General features: G+C 40.3%; 1 long non-coding RNA gene across 1 annotated transcript in view; it reads right to left on the reverse strand.

The window, feature by feature from the left end:
* Positions 1 to 7,942: 7,942 nt before the first annotated feature.
* Positions 7,943 to 16,448, reverse strand: part of LOC129561580 (uncharacterized) — a 122,287-nt gene continuing 113,781 nt past the window's right edge. The window contains exon 5 of the long non-coding RNA XR_016037417.1: positions 7,943 to 7,962. This is a non-coding gene — a long non-coding RNA (uncharacterized LOC129561580). The remainder of the gene's footprint in view (positions 7,963 to 16,448) is intronic.

The raw sequence follows: 16,448 nt of genomic DNA on the forward strand, positions 1-16,448 counted from the left end.
TTTCAATTGTGGTTTAATTTCCACCTCGGCATGTGGGTCATCCACTGGGGTTTGCTCCTGAGGCTGCCCTGGAAGACTTGGGCTTGCCCCTGTGAGGGCCAGGTGTGGAGGTGGTGCAGCTGCTTGGGTCGCAGGGGTTTGGGCAGCACCAGGTACTCAGGGGTGTTGGCAGCTAGGGCAGCAGGAAATATAGTGCTCTAGAAGGATATAGCAACCAATATTGGCCATTACACTCCAGTATTCTTGCCTGGAGAACCCCTTCCCTGACAGAGAAACCTGGCAGGCCATAGTCTACGGGTTCGCAAAGAGTCAGACACTACCGAAGCAACCCTGCGTGCACAGATAGAAGAATTTTTTGCCTGTGGCAGCTCTGCCCCAGTGAGAGTTGATCATGAAGGTGGTGCAGCTGCTTAGCTTGTGGGGACCCTGGTGGCACCAAGGGTTCAGGGACACGGTCTGCCTCTGCTGCAGGAGTTATGGCCCTATCAGAGTCTTTCTTTGAGCCTCTTGTAGCTGGCGATCAGAAGGCCTCTTTGGCCAGTCTTTCTCTGTAGCTCTACCCCTTCAGGCACTGAGAGGGCTCCCTTGCCTGGGGTCCTTCTCTGTTGTTTGGAGCATGAGGCACATAGAAGGGACCCTGGCTGGTGTCCTACTCTGCAGATCAGTGCATCAGGCACTTAAAGAGGCACCCTGGGTGGGGTGCTGCTGTGTATTTCAGTACATCAGTTGCATTTGATGGGCCACCCTCTCTATTGTTCAGTTCCCAATGCTGGCCTGTGGAGAGACAGGCTATGGTGATGATGGCTCCATTCCCTATGCATGACTCAGCAGTATCACCTTGCTACCATGGCTGCCCAGTTTTCCTCCACAGGCATTCCCAACACAGTCTCCTCCCTCACCTCCCCTTGATCCATCTCTCCACAGTCAACAGCAGCCCTTGCCTTGGGATCACTCCATACTCCCCAAACTCCAGCTCCCAGCCACTGTGCCTTCCAGGGGCCCCTTGTCTCTGTCTGGGGTATGTATGGCTGTGGCAAGGACTGTCAGATTCTCATTCCATTTAGGCTGCCACAGATCAGCTGTTCCACTTTCAGCCTTCAGTGTTTCTCCTCTGACTCAGACCATTGCTTCGATGTGAGGATTGGACGCCTGCTTCAGTTCCCCCACCCACAGAGGGCAGGTCCAGTCCTACTAACACTGCTATTTTTTCCCCTAGTTCCTTCATCCTACTGAGTTTTGCGTGGTTCCATATATTCTTTCCCTCTTGTCAGGTACTCCTGTCCACTCTCAGCTGGTGTTCTGCCTGCACTTCTGTGTCTGAAGGTGTATTTCTGATGTATCTGTGGAGAGAGATGTACTCCACATCCACCTGCTCCTCCGCCATCTTGTTTTCCTTCAAGAAGACTTCTTTAGATGAAGAGTTAGACTAGATGGTATCTAGGATACTCTCTGAGATTTTATGATTAATTTGTATCAGTGCCTCATTTTCCTGCCATCTCTCTTTAAAACAAAATAATTCCTCACCTTTTGTCACTCTGCTTTAGAAATGGTATGTCTTTTATTTGTGACAATTAAAATATAATGTATATTTGAGTCCAAAATTTTTAAAAACACTCAGCAAAATAAATCTCAAATACAAATAGAAAATAAACTCACCAAAGAGTTACTGATACCAAAACTTAAAATTGGCATGGTGAACTTTTACCATGTTCAAGTTTTAAGGGCAAAAATAATTTACTCAGAAATGCAGAAGCCTTATTTATTTCACAAGAAGTAATGATATTTAATTAGAGTAAGAAAGAAAGAAAGCAAACGCAGATAGGCTGACTGCTGCTTTCAGCCACGACAATCTCACTGCAGGATCTAGGTCAGAATTTTATCTATTTAAACCAAATAGTAAGTTGTTCTGAGGAAGATCTATAATGCATAACACGTTGTAAATCCTGCATCTGCTGCCTAGAAAAAATATAACCTAATAAAAACTTATTGATACATAATTTGGCACCCCATCACTTAATTGCAGATAGAGAATAAACTGATAACTGCAGACTACTATTATTAAACATTTATTAAGCACCCACAGTATACCTGGTATTCTATGAAACATGGATGAATCTACACCTTAATATCAAACTTCATTTTCAAGCAAAATTATGTGAATACACAGAACATTTTTAAAAATATCATCCATGTTATATCATATATATATAGTTTATACATTTTATATTTGTACCTACATATAAAATATACATTTAAAACATATTATCCCATGCTATATACTTAAACCTGTCCCTCTTTAATGCACAAACATACACATTTTTTGCTTTAATAAGGATAATGGCAAAATAAGTGGTAATAATGCAGATAATTATAACTAAGAATGACCAATAGAGTGAAGTTGCTGAAAACTGGAATATATAAAAGAGAAGAGCACAAGAAATCTGTTTCTCTTCAATAACTATAATCAATTAATATTAGTTAGCTTTCCTAGCTTTTATGGGACTCTTCTTTCAGGCTTTACATATATATGCTGTTGTCATTTAGTTGCTAATTCATGTCCAATTATCATGAGACCCCAAGGACTCTAAGCCACCAAGCTCCTTTGTCCATGGGATTTCCCAGACAAGAATACTGGAGTGGGTTGCCATTTCCTTCTCCAGGGGATATTCCTGACCCAGAGATTGAACCTGCATCTTCTTCACTGGCAAGCCGATTCTTTACCACTGAGCCACCAGGGATTTATATTTGCATATATTTCTGTGAATATGCATATATAATATTTCATTTTGTGTTGGAAAAAAGTAGAATAATGTAGAAAGAACAAAAAAAGAATTCAAAATATCAAGATGGAGGTATGATCATTTAGTCAGTACTTTAGGTAACATGCATGAAATTAAGTGATTGGAGATATAAAACTCGCAAGGGCAGGAATTAAAATGATAAAAGCTTATTTTATGATGAAATAGTGTAACCGTAAGTGAACATTCTTCTATGCTGTAACAATTTTGGTTTGTGAATTCTGTTCCTATTTTCCAAGTTTTCTTCATTCTTCATTATTGTCACTGTGACTAAAACTAAATAATGACTTTGTAGCTGCAGGCCTCTGGTATACTGTTGGTTAGGGTTAGGGTAATCCTGCATGTTAACACAAAAAACATACACACAGGTTATGTGCACAGTTATCACTTCACTTTTCAGCACTTTATTTCCCCAGAAGGGTCATTTCCTGCAAACAAAGTCAGTTCAGTATTTGCTGAGTACCTACAATGTAACACATGTTAATTGGGAGCTTAGGAAATAAAAAGAATGAAAAGACCTTGCCTGTGAGGAATGCACAGACTAAAAGACAACACAGAAATATTAATGAGAGATTTAAGGAGTAAGTAATAAGAGTTTTGTAAAATGCATTGGGAGCAAGAACACACTTGATTTTCTATCCAAGTCTCTGAGAAACTCTCCTCTGATTATAGAAATCAGCTGTATTTCCAATGAGCAGTGTAAGAAGCAACAGGTGAGGCCCTCTGACATAACACTACTCACAAACTATTGAGTAATTAGTCATGGATTCCCTTATGATATTTCTGACATTTTAATTTTATATGGTTTACTACTTTTGCCTGTATTTATGCCCTATTTCCCTAGCACCTCATGCCTTGCAAACAGCCAACTAGCTACCGATTTCATTTCAGCTGTAAAATAAAAAGCCATCACTGCGTCTTTATTCCCCCCATTCAAAATTAGGCATTTCTGTACCTGAGATCCCAAAGCACTTCACGGCATCTTTAATGAGAACGTATCACTTTTCTTTTAAATTGAGGTTTGCATGTCTGACTCCCCAAGACTAGGCCCCTTGAGGTCAGAGCCTATGCCTGACTACTCATAGGTAGAGTTGCCAAATTTACCAAATCAGATGCTGGATATCCATTTAAATTTGAGGCTTGGATAAGTGTATATAAAATATCTCATGGACATAAATTATATAGAGTAATATCTATAGTAATACTGATATATTTATACTGATATTAAAATTATTCATTGCTTGTGTGAAATTAAAGTTTAACTAGGCAGTCTGCATTTTATTTGGCAATGGAGTTTGACATGGGGATGTCCTACATGTACCACTGTGGCACGTGATAACATTTTTTTCCCTTTTTGTCGTTTATGTGCTCATCACATATCTGCTGATGTGGAGCATAAAGCAGATCCTGTTATTGTCAGTCTGCTAATGAAAGAGCTCTTGGACGTATAGCCATGAGAATCAGCAGATGAGACCCGTGGGAAGTCTGGACTGGATCCACAGCAGATGCTGGAAGAGTTGTACTGAGTGTGTGCTTCTTGGAGTACTGAGGCTCAGTGTGCCCAGGGGCTCAAGCCGTGAGCAGGTCTAGGAGACTCTGGGCAGGCACAGATGAGCGGGACCTCCAACTTCAGAGAGAGTAACAGATAATTTTCAGAGTAATGAAACCATTTAATAAGCATCTTCCTTTTTTAGTAGAGAAGATTTTGTTTGCATTTTAGGGTTCAGTTCAGTTCAGTTCAGTCATTCAATCATGTCCGACTCTTTGTGACCCCATGGACTGCAGCACGCCACACTTCCCTGTCCATCACCAACTCCCAAAACTTGCTCAAACTCATGTCCATTGAGTCAGTGATGCCATCCAACAATCTCATCCTCTGTCATCCCCTTCTCCTCCTGCCTTCAATCTTTCCTAGCATCAGGGTCTTTTCCAATGAGTCAGTTCTTTGCATCTGTTCAGTTCAATTCAGTCGCTCAGTCCTTTCTGACTCTTTGCGACCCCATGAATCACAGCACACCAGGCCTCCCTGTCCATCACCAACTCCCGGAGTTCACTCAAACTCATGTCCATCGAGTCGGTGATGCCATCCAGCCATCTCATTCTCGGTCGTCCCCTTCTCCTCCCACCCCCAACCTTTCCCAGCATCAGAGTCTTTTCCAGTGAGTCAACTCTTCACATGAGGTGGCCAAAGTATTGGAGTTTCAGCTTCAGCATCAGTCCTTCCAATGAACTAGTACTGATTTCCTTTAGGATGGACTGGTTGGAAATCCTTGTTGTCCAGAGACTCTCAAGAGTTTTCTCCAATACCACAGTTCAAAAGCATCAATTCTTCAGTGCTCAGCTTTCTTTATGATCCAGCTCTTACATCCATACATGACTACTGGAAAAACCATAGCTTTGACTAGATGGACCTTTATTGGCAAAGTAATGTCTCTGCTTTTTAATAAGCTGTCTAGGTTGGTCATAGCTTTCCTTCCAAGGAGTAAGCATCTTTTAATTTCATGGCTGCAGTCACCATCCGCAGTGATTTTGGAGCCCAAGAAAATAAAATCTGTCACTGTTTCCACTGTTTCCCCATCTATTTGCCATGAAGTGATGGGACCGGATGTCATGATCTTCATTTTCTGAATGTTGAGTTTTAAGCAAGCTTTTTAACTCTCCTCTTTCACTTTCATCAAGAGACTCTTTAGTTTCTTTTCACTTCATGCCAAAAGGGTGGTGTCATCTGTGTATCTGAGGTTATTGGCATTTCTCCTGGAAATCTTGATTCCAGCATGTTCTTCATCTAGTCTGGCATTTTGCATAATGTACTCTGCATATAAGTTAAATGAGTAGGGTGAAAATATATAGCCTCAATATACTCCTTTCACAATTCAGAACCAGTCTGTTCCATGTCCAGTTCTAACTGTTGCTTCCTGACCTGCATACAGATTTCTCAGGAGGCAGGTAAGGTGGTCTGGTATTCCCATCTTTTTAAGAATTTTCCACAGTTTGTTGTGATCTACACAGTCAAAGGCTTTGGTGTAGTCAATAAAGCAGAAGTAGATATTTTACTGGAACTCTCTTGCTTTTTCGATGATCCAACAGATGTTGGCAATTTGTTCTCTAGTTTCTCTGCCTTTTCTAAATCCAGCTTGAGCATCTGGAAGTTCACGGTTCATGTACTGTTGAAGCCTAGCTTAGAGTATTTTGATCATTACTTTGCTAGCATGTGAGATGAGTGCAATTGTGTGGTAGTTTGAGCAATCTTTGGCATTGCCCTTCTTTGAGATTGGAATGAAAACTGACCTTTTCCAGTCCTGTGGCCACTTAGAGTATTTTGATCATTACTTTGCTAGCATGTGATATGAGTGCAATTGTGTGGTAATTTGAGCAATCTGGCATTGCCCTTCTTTGAGATTGGAATGAAAACTGACCTTTTCCAGTCCTGTGGCCACTGCTGAGTTTTCAAAATTTGTTGGCATATTGAACGCACCACTTTAACAGCATTATCTTTTAGGGTTTGAAATAGCTCAACTGGAATTCTATCACTTTCACTAGCTGTGGTCATAGTGATGCTTTCTAAAGCCCATTGACTTCACATTCCAGGATGTCTGGCTCTAGGTGAGTGATCACACCATGGTGGTTAATCTGGGTCATGAAGATCCTTTTTGTATATCTTAAAATTTTATTTTAAAGAATTTAAAAGATTAAATTAAGAATAATTTTCAAAAATTAAAAATATTAAATATTTAAAAATTTAAGATTATTATTATCATTGTTGTGGACCATTTTTAATGTCTATTGAATTTGTTACAATATTATATCTGTTTTATGGGAATTTTTTGGCCACAAGGCATGTGGGATGTTGTCTCCCTGACCGGGGATCAAACCCACATCCCTTGTGTTGGAAGGTGAAATCCTAACCACTTCACCACCAGGAGAGTTTCAGGAGAGAGGTTTTCATAACTCAGTTTTCCTCTTTAGAAATTACCCAAAGTTCAACTTTCTTATAACGATGAATCTGGCACGTTAGGCGACAGCATCACACAGTGAACAACAAACACAGTACAGCAGTCGGGCCAGGGGTGTGGGTCCTAACATCACCCTTGTCAGTCGTGTCAGCACCCTCAAGAGTTCACTGGTGGCTTCAGCTTCACCCTTCAGGCGATTGTGTATGTCCTTTCCTGCATGTTTTTAGTATAATCCAGAGAATCATATAAAATGCAGTTTCAAACCTTGTCACTGAAATGCCTTGACACTTACAATACCTGCCCATATGAAATTCTGAAACCACCCCTGCGATTGTGAGTTTCTGCACACAATCACCTTATTTGAAGAAGCCCGTTTTCCACATGTGTCCACTGAAAACACAATTGTGTCTGGTGTAGGGTTATTGTACAGTTTAAAGATAATAGATGTGATGAACCTGCCACACACCAGGCATCTGATACATGTTTGATTCATGGCCAGCTTCTATGCTTTGCTTTGTTCATTGTCCATTTGTGTGAGCTTGACTGAATATAGGTGTCTATACCACAACCTTCTCATCATATATTTTCTTCCTCTGTCACTGCAGTTTAGTGTTCACAGAATTTTATCTCTTCTTTTTGAGGATTCTGTTGTGTCATCATGTGACTTCCTACTGGATATCCCCTCATGTGAGCCACAGATCCTCTCATTTCAGAATAAAGTGATTAGTACTGGGGGAGGGGTCTAACGCCATGAATTCAGGGAGAAGTTCAAAGTGACTAAGTTCTTACATATTTTTAATACTTGGGGAATGCTGATAACTGTGACTGGCCACACACATTAACACACAACAGATGTTATAGGTACATGACATTGTGGTGTTATGTTTATACCCCTTGAATGGGAATCCTCTATAATATGGTAATACAAATATACATTTAACATGCAGCCAGATACTGCAGTGGATATAGCCTTTCCCTTCTCCAGCGGATCTTCCCGACCCAGGAATCAAACCTTGGTCTCCTGCATTGCAGGCGGATACTTTACCATCTGAGCTATCAGAGAAGAAGAGAAGGCTATACCCACTCCAGTATCCTGGTCTGGAGAATTCCATGGACTGTATAGTCCGTGGGGTTGCAAAGAGTCCGACAGGACTGAGAGACTTTCACTTTCACTTTTCACTTTCATATGATTGCCATTCACTTATTTTCTCCTGCAATAAGACAAGGTGAGGCAGAAATGAAAATGAGACAAGTCCACAAAGGAGAAAATAACCCATTGCTTTGTAAATGCCAGTGTAATAGTCACCTCCATGGGTGAGGTCCTTCTAGGTTTCTCATCATATTTTATGAGGCGTGATAGCACTCCAGCTGTGGAACTGGTTCTGAAATAGATGGGTATTTCATACTCATCTGATTTGCAAGAGACTGAATCCCTGGGGATTAACACCATCTCACTTGTGAACTGGCTTCAGGGAGTAAAGAATCTTACATTTATTTCAGGACAATAACCATCCTGGTGTGTGACATAGGACAAAATGCCTGACCTTGTTAGGAGTTTTCTTTCCTAGTAAGAAATGGGGAGATGGAGCCTATTGATTTCAAAACAGTGATAATATTGCAGCTTTTTAGAATGATAAATACAAGGAATTCACCATTCTCTTAATGTCTTAAGTCTCAGCCATTAAGATGGATCTACTCTAATATGTGGCTAACCACTTATCTTCTCTTATTTTTGCAGAGCCCAAATTTTTTAACCCCTCTTGATAGGCTTACTATTCCTATATCATTAATTAGAAAATAATACTTAAAAACAACTAAACAGTTTATGATGATTTATTTAATTAATATTAAATATTTACCAAACAGGAAAATGCATTTTATGATATTTTCCAAAAGTGTAACTTTGTCTTGGATAAAATTTTGCATTTGTGGTTTCATATATTATTAATAAATATAAATAAGTGCATCACAATTCACTTGGCATAGGTGAATTGGCATATCTATTCCACAACCTTATTGTCATATATTTTCTTCATCCTACGAGAAACTTATATTTACTTCTTCTCTGAAAGGTAGAAGAACTGTTTTGTGCCTTGTTTTCCTCATCTGTAAATTGGGTACAATAGTAAAATCTATCATATTAAATATAGTTGAAAATCAAATAATTCGACGCACATAAGGGGCATACATTAGTGGATGGCACATGTTAATACAATGTAGTCTTAGCTATAATAATAATTTATTTTCACCTTGTGAAATCCAACTCCATTCTGGGCATTCGACTCAGTTACTGGCTTTTCCTTTAACAGGGCATTGATTGTTTCATGTTCCTTGGGACTCTTTCTGCTAGTCACAGGACACTTACAATAATACTCTATACTGTAGTAATTATGTACAAGTTCTATCATATGTCTCCGTTAGAATCTGCTTCTCAGTGACTGTTGGTTTATATCTTAATTATTTCAATACTTTTTGAAGGCTTTGCTGAGACAAATACTCTATACACTTACTTAGTTGAATAAATTAGCAAAACCTAAGGTAAGCCACGGATGCCTGAATGCCTGAAGTTCAGTCTGGAAAACTTTTAATCTATTTAAAAGTCACCATAATGTGAAGATGCAAGTTCACGGCTGTTTAGTTGTTAGCTCTTTATGAAGAATTAAGTAAAGCTTAGTTAAGTTTTCTTACCTTATCTTAGGGACTAGTCCTTCAAATAGATGGGGAAACAATGGAAACAGTGAGAGACTTTATTTTGGGGGGCTCCAAAATCACTGCAGATGATGATTGCAGCCATGAAATTAAAAGACACTTACTCCTTGGAAGAAAAGTTATGACAAACCTAGACAGCATATTAAAAAGCAGAGACACTACTTTGTCAACAAAGATCCGTCCAGTCAAAGCTATGGTTTTTCCATTAATCATGTATGGATTTGAGAGTTTTCTATAAAGAAAGCTGAGAGCCAAAGTACTGATGCTTTTGAACTGGTGTTGGAGAAGACTCTTGAGAGTCCCTTGGACTGCAAAGAGATCAAACTAGCACATCCTAAAGGAAATCAGTCCTGAATATTCATTGGGGGAAAGACTGATGCTGAAGCTGAAAGTCCAATAATTTGGCCACCTGATGCAAAGAACTGACTCACTGGAAAAGACCTTGATGTGGGGAAAGATTGAAGACAGGGGGAGAAGGGGTTGACAGAGGATGAGATGGCTGGATGACATCACCGACTCGATGGACATGAGTTTGAGAAAGCTTCTGGAGTTGGTGATGGACAGGGAAGGCTGGCATGCTGCAGTCCATGGGGTCACAAAGAGTCAGATATGACTGAGCAACCGAAATGAACTGAACTGAACTGAATAACAAGCCCCAACTAGGGGCTTCCCAGGTGGTGCTAGTGGTAAAGAACCTGCCTGCCAATGCATATGTAAGAGATGAAGGTTTGATACCTGGGTCAGGAAGATCCCCTGGAGGAGGGCATGGCTACCCACTTCAGTATTATTATCTGGAGAATTCTATGGACAGAAGAGCCTGGTGGGCTACAGCCCATAGGGTTGCAAAGAGTTGGGTGACAGAGAGACTGAGCAGCAGGAGCAGCTGGGGGATGGAAGAAGTCCACAGAGTCACTACATTGTTGCTGTTCAGTTGCTCAGTCATGTCCTACTCTTTGCGACCTCATGGACTACAGCACACCAGGCTTCCTTGTCCATCCCCATCTCCCAGAGTTTGCTCAGACTCTTGTCCATTGAGTCAGTGATGCCATCCAATTATCTTGTCCTCTGTTGTCCCCTTCTCATCCTGCCTTCAATCTTTCCCAGCATCAGGGTCTTTCTAATGAGTTGGCTCTTCGCAACAGGTGGCCAAAGTACTAGAACTTCAGCTTCAGCATCAGTCCTTCCAATGAATATTCAGGGTTGACTACATTTAGGATTGACCAGTTTGATGTCCTTGCTGTTAAAGGAACTCTCAAGAGTCTTCTCCAGCACCATAATTCAAAGACATCTGTACATGACTACTGGAAAAATCATAGCTTTGACTATTTGAACCTTTGTTGGAAAAATAATATCTGCTTTCGAATACACTATCTAGATTTGTCATGGCTTTTCTTCCAAGGAGCAAGTGGCTTTCAATTTCGTGGTTGTAGTTGCCATCTGCAATGATTTTGGAGCCCAAGAAAATAGTTTCTGTCACTCTATTTTATCTGTCCCATCCATTTGCCATGAAGTGATGGGACTGAATGCCATGATTTAATTTTTTGAATGTTGAGTTTTAAGACAGCTTTTTCACTCTCTTTCTCTCTTTCACCTTTATCACCTTTATCTTTAGTTCCTCTTTGCTTTCTGCTATTTGGGTGGTGTTATCTGCATGTCTGAGGTTACTGATATTTCTCCCAGCAATCTTGATTCCAGTCTGTGCTTCATCCAGCCCAGCATTTCTCATGATGAACTCTGCATACAAGTCTACTCAGAGTTGCTGTCCATAGTTGCTTCAGGCTCCTAGCACAAAGTAAGCCTGTTCACCAAGACCTGTGTATTTCATGGTACACCAGACTGAACTTTAACCAAAATAGTCCAAGTGCTCACCTTGATTAGGGTCCCATGAGTCTTGAGTCTTGGTTTGATAGTTGTTGAATATCATGCCACCTATATAATGTCTCATCTTTTAAGAAGAAAATACATCTTAAAAATGTCTTCTAATTGTCCATAATGAGAAGGATGGTTTAAATTATCTTCCAGGTAATTATTGGAAGTGAGGATCAAGATATTAATTTGATTATAAAAACTCTTATTTCAAGAAATAAAAGTCATGCACATTCATTTCCATTAAAACAGAATTGTTTTTTCCTGGTAATGTACAGTAAGGTAATTATAGTTGATTAGACTTGTGTAATCATTTCACAGTGTAAATATTGAATCCTGTACAAATATCAAAACTAATATAATTTTATTTGTCATTACATCTGTATATAAGGATTTAGTCAGATATATATGTAATATAATATATAATATGTGATATATCAATATACAGCATACCAAATATATATCTGTGAAATATAATACATAATATATAATCATAATGTAGATAAATAAATAAAGACATTTTTTCAAGATTGTCTTTGCTGTTCTTAGACGGTTATATTTTCTAAATCAATTTTAGAACAAATTTGCCACTTCCACAGATAAACAAAACTTCTGGGATTTTTGTTAAGACAATGTTCCATCTAAAAGGTTAATTTGGGAAGACCTGACATTTTTAACGTATGAAATATTCTAATGCAAAGCATGGGATCTATCTCAGTTTGTCTTTTTTAAACTCTTAGAAATGTTTGTTTTTCCATATAGAGTTCAGTTCAGTTCAGTAGCTCAGTCCTGTCCAACTCTTTGTGACCCCATGAAACGCAGCACGCCAGGCCTCCCTGTCCATCACCAACTCCTGGAGTTTACTCAAACTCATGTCCATCGAGTCAGTGATGCCGTCCAGCCATCTCATCCTCTGTCGTCCCCTTCTCCTCCTGCCCCCAATCCCTGCCAGCATCAGGGTCTTTTCCAATGAGTCAACTCTTTGCATGAGGTGGCCAAAGTATTGGAGTTTCAGCTTTAGCATCAGTCCTTCCAATGAACACGCAGGACTGATCTCCCGTAGGATGGACTGTTTGGACTTCCTTGCAGTCTAAGCGACTCTCAAGAGTTCTCGAACACCAAAAGCATCAATTCTTCGGTGATCAGCTTTCTTCACAGTTAAAATCTCACATCCATACATGACCACTGGAAAAACCATAGCCTTGACTAGACGGACCTTGTTGGCAAAGTAATGTCTCTGCTTTTTAATATGTTGTCTAGGTTGGTCATAAATATCCTTCCAAGGAGTAAGTGTCTTTTAATTTCATGGCTGCAATAAGCATCTGCAGTGATTTTGGAGTCCCAAAAAATAAAGTCTGACACTGTTTCCACTGTTTCCCCATCTATCTCCAATGAAGTGATGGGACCAGATGCCATGATCTTCGTTTTCTGAATGTTGAGCTTCAAGCCAACTTTTTCACTCTCCTCTTTCACTTTCATCAAGAGGCTTTTGAGTTCCTCTTCACTTTCTGCCATAAGGGTGGTGTCATCTGCATATCTGAGGTTATTAATATTTCTCCCTGCAATCTTGATTCCAGTTGTGCTTCTTCCAGCCCAGCATTTCTCATGATGTATTCTGCATATAAGTTAAATAAGCAGGGTGACAATATACAGCCTTGACGTACTCCTTTTCCTATTTGGAACCAGTCTGTTGTTCCATGTCCAGTTCTAACTGTTGCTTCCTGATCTGCATACAAGTTTCTCAAGAGGCAGGTCAGGTGGTCTGGTATTCCCATCTCTTTCAGAATTTTCCACAGTTTATTGTGATACACACAGTACAAGGCTTTGGCATAGTCAATAAAGCAGAAGTAGATGTTTTTCTGGAACTCTCTTGCTTTTTCCATGATCCAGCTGATGTTAGCAATTTGATCTCTGGTTCCTCTGCCTTTTCTAAAACCAGCTTGAACATCTGGAAGTTCACTGTTCACGTATTGCTGAAGCCTGGCTTGGAGGAGTTTGAGCATGACTTTACTAGCGTGTGAGATGAGTGCAATTGTGCGGTAGTTTGAGCATTCTCTGGCATTGCCTTTCTTTGGGACTGGAATGAAAACTGACCTTTTCCAGTCCTGTGGCCACTGCTGAGTTTTCCAAATTTGCTGGCATAATGAGTGAAGCACTTTCACAGCATCACCTTTCAGGATTTTAAATAGCTCAACTGGAATTTCATCACCTCCACTAACTTTGTACATAGTGATGCTTTCAAAGGCCCACTTGACTTCACATTCCAAGATGTCTGGCTCTAGGTGAGTGATCACACCATCGTGATTATCTGGGTCAAGAAGATCTTTTGTGTACAGTTCTCCTGTATATTCTTGCCACCTCTTCTTAATATCTTCTGATTCTGTTAGGTCCTTACCATTTCTGTCGTTTATGGAGCCCATTTTTGCATGAAATATTCCCTTGGTATCTCTAATTTTCCTGAAGCGATCTCTTGTTTCCTATTCTGTTGTTTTCCTCTATTTCTTTGCACTGATCATTGAGGAAGGCTATCTTATCTCTCCTTGCTATTCTTTGGAACTCTTCATTCAGATGCTTATATCTTTCCTTTCCTCCTTTGCTTTTCGCTTCTCTTCTTTTCACAGCTATTTGTAAGGCCTCCCCAGACAGCCATTTTGCTTTTTTGCATTTCTTTTCCATGGGGATGTTCTTGATCCCTGTCTCCTGTACAATGGCATGAACCTCTGTGCATAGTTCGTCAGGCGCTCTATCTGATCTAGTCCCTTAAATCTATTTCTCTCTTCCACTGTATAATCATAAGGGATTAGATTTAGGTCATACCTGAATGGTCTTGGAGAAGAAAATGGCGACCCACTCCAGTATTCTTGTCTGGAGAATCCCATATACGGAGGAGCCTGGTGGGCTACAGTCTACAGGGTATGGTCTAGTGATTTTCCCTACTTGTTTCAATTTAAGTCTGAATTTGGCAATAAGGAGTTCATGATCTGAACTACAGTCAGCTCCTGGTCTTGTTTTTGCTGACTCTACATAATCTTTGACTGTAAAGAAAATAATCAATCTGATTTTGGTGTTGACCATCTGGTGATGCCCATGTGTAGAGTCTTCTCTTGTGTTATTGGAAGACGATGTTTGCTATGAACAGTGCATTCTCTTGGCAAAACTCTATTAGCCTTTGCCCTGCTTCATTCCATGCTCCAAGGCCAAATTTGCCTGTTACTCAAGGTGTTTCTTGACTTCCTACTTTTGCATTCCAGGCCCCTATAATGAAAGGACATCTTTTTTGGGTGTTAGTTCTAAAAGATCTTGTAGGTCTTCATAGAACCATTCAACTTCAGCTTCTTCAGTGTTACTACTTGGGGCGTAGGCTTCGATTACCGTGATATTGAATGGTTTGGCTTGGAAACGAGCAGAGATCATTCTGTCGTTTTTGAGGTTGCATCCAAATACTGCATTTCAGACTCTTTTGTTGGCCATGATGGCTACTCCATTTCTTCTAATGGATTCCCGCCCATAGTAGTAGATATAATGGGCATCTGAGTTAAATTCACCCATTCCAGTCCATTTTAATTCTCTGATTCCTAGAATGTCAATGTTCACTTTTGCAATCTCCTGTTTGACCACTTCCAATTTGCCTTGATTCATGGACCTAACATTTCAGGTTCCTATGCAATATTGCTCTTTACAGCTTGGACCTTGCTTCCATCACCAGTCACATCCACAACTGGGTATTGTTTTTGCTTTGGCTCCATCCCTTCATTCTTTCTGGAGTTATTTCTCCACTGATCTCCAGTAGCATATTGGGCACCTACCGACCCGGTGAGTTCCTCTTTCGGTATCCTATCATTTTGCTTTTTCATACTGTTCATGGGGTTCTCAAGGCAAGAATACTGAAGTGGTTTGCCATTCCCTTCTCCAGTGGACCACATTCTGTCAGACCTCTCCACCATGACCCGCCTGTCTTGGGTGGCCCCACATGGCATAGCTTAGTTTTATTGAGTTAGACAAGGGTTTGGTCCATGTGATCAGATTGTCTAGTTTTCTGTGATTATGGTTTCAGTGTGTCTGCCCTCTGATGTCCTCTCTCAATACCTACCGTCTTACTTGGGTTTCTCTTATGTTGGACGTGGGGTATCTCTTCACGGCTGCTCCAGCAAAGCACAGCCACTGCTCCTTACTTTGGATGAAGGGCATCTCCTCATGGCTGCCCCTCCTGACCTTGACTGTGGAGTAGCTCCTCTCGGCCCTCCTGTGCCCGTGCAGCCGCCACTCCTTGGATGTTGGGTATAGCATTATGCATATTTTATTAGGTATGTGTACTCGGTCCCTTCAGTCGTATCTGACTCTTTGCAACCCTATGGACTGTAGCCTGCTAGGTTACGGTACTGCCTGTGTCCCCTGCCTCTGTCCATGGGATTTTCTAGGAAAGAACACTAGAGTGGGTTGTCATTCCCTCCTTCAGGGGATCTTACCAACCCAGGGATAGAACCAGCGTCTCTTAGGTCTGCTGTATTGCAGGCAGACTCTTTATTGCTGAGCCCCCAGAGAAGGCCTGTATCAGATACATTCCAATGCAATTAGTGCTTTTTTAAATTTTATTGCAAATGGCACCATATTTGAGATTTTTTATTTTCTGTTTACTGTTAATATGTAGAAATATATTTGATTTTTACATATTTAATTTTACTTAGAAATTTTGTAGGATCATTTATTTATTCTAATAGTTTTAGATTCTCTTTGGTTTTCTTAGTACACAGTCGTGTTATCTATCTGTATGTAATTCAATAACAAGGTTTTGTGGTTGTTTGTTTTGGCATCTCTATTTCATGCTGTACTTCAGCTGGAGCAGGTGTACTTAACCAGTTTTTCATCTTTCCAGGACTGAAATGCTATCTGGTGCTTACAGAAATGGTAGAGACATGTTGGGTAAGATTGCCAAACAAAATATAGGCTGTCAGTTAAAATTGAATTTTAGAAAAACAATGAATAAAGTAGGATAAACATGTCCCATAATTAGTATAAATACATTCTTACACATTTTTAAACTAAATCAGACAGTCTTAATCATGCAGTACACTTCCCAGGTGGCTCTAGTGGTAAAGAACCCACCTGCCAATGCAGGAGACAT

Source organism: Moschus berezovskii, chromosome 5 (assembly GCF_049115385.1).
Source record: "Moschus berezovskii isolate FMDL1 chromosome 5, NW_MosBer_1.0, whole genome shotgun sequence".
In the NCBI taxonomy this organism is placed as follows: domain Eukaryota; kingdom Metazoa; phylum Chordata; class Mammalia; order Artiodactyla; family Moschidae; genus Moschus; species Moschus berezovskii.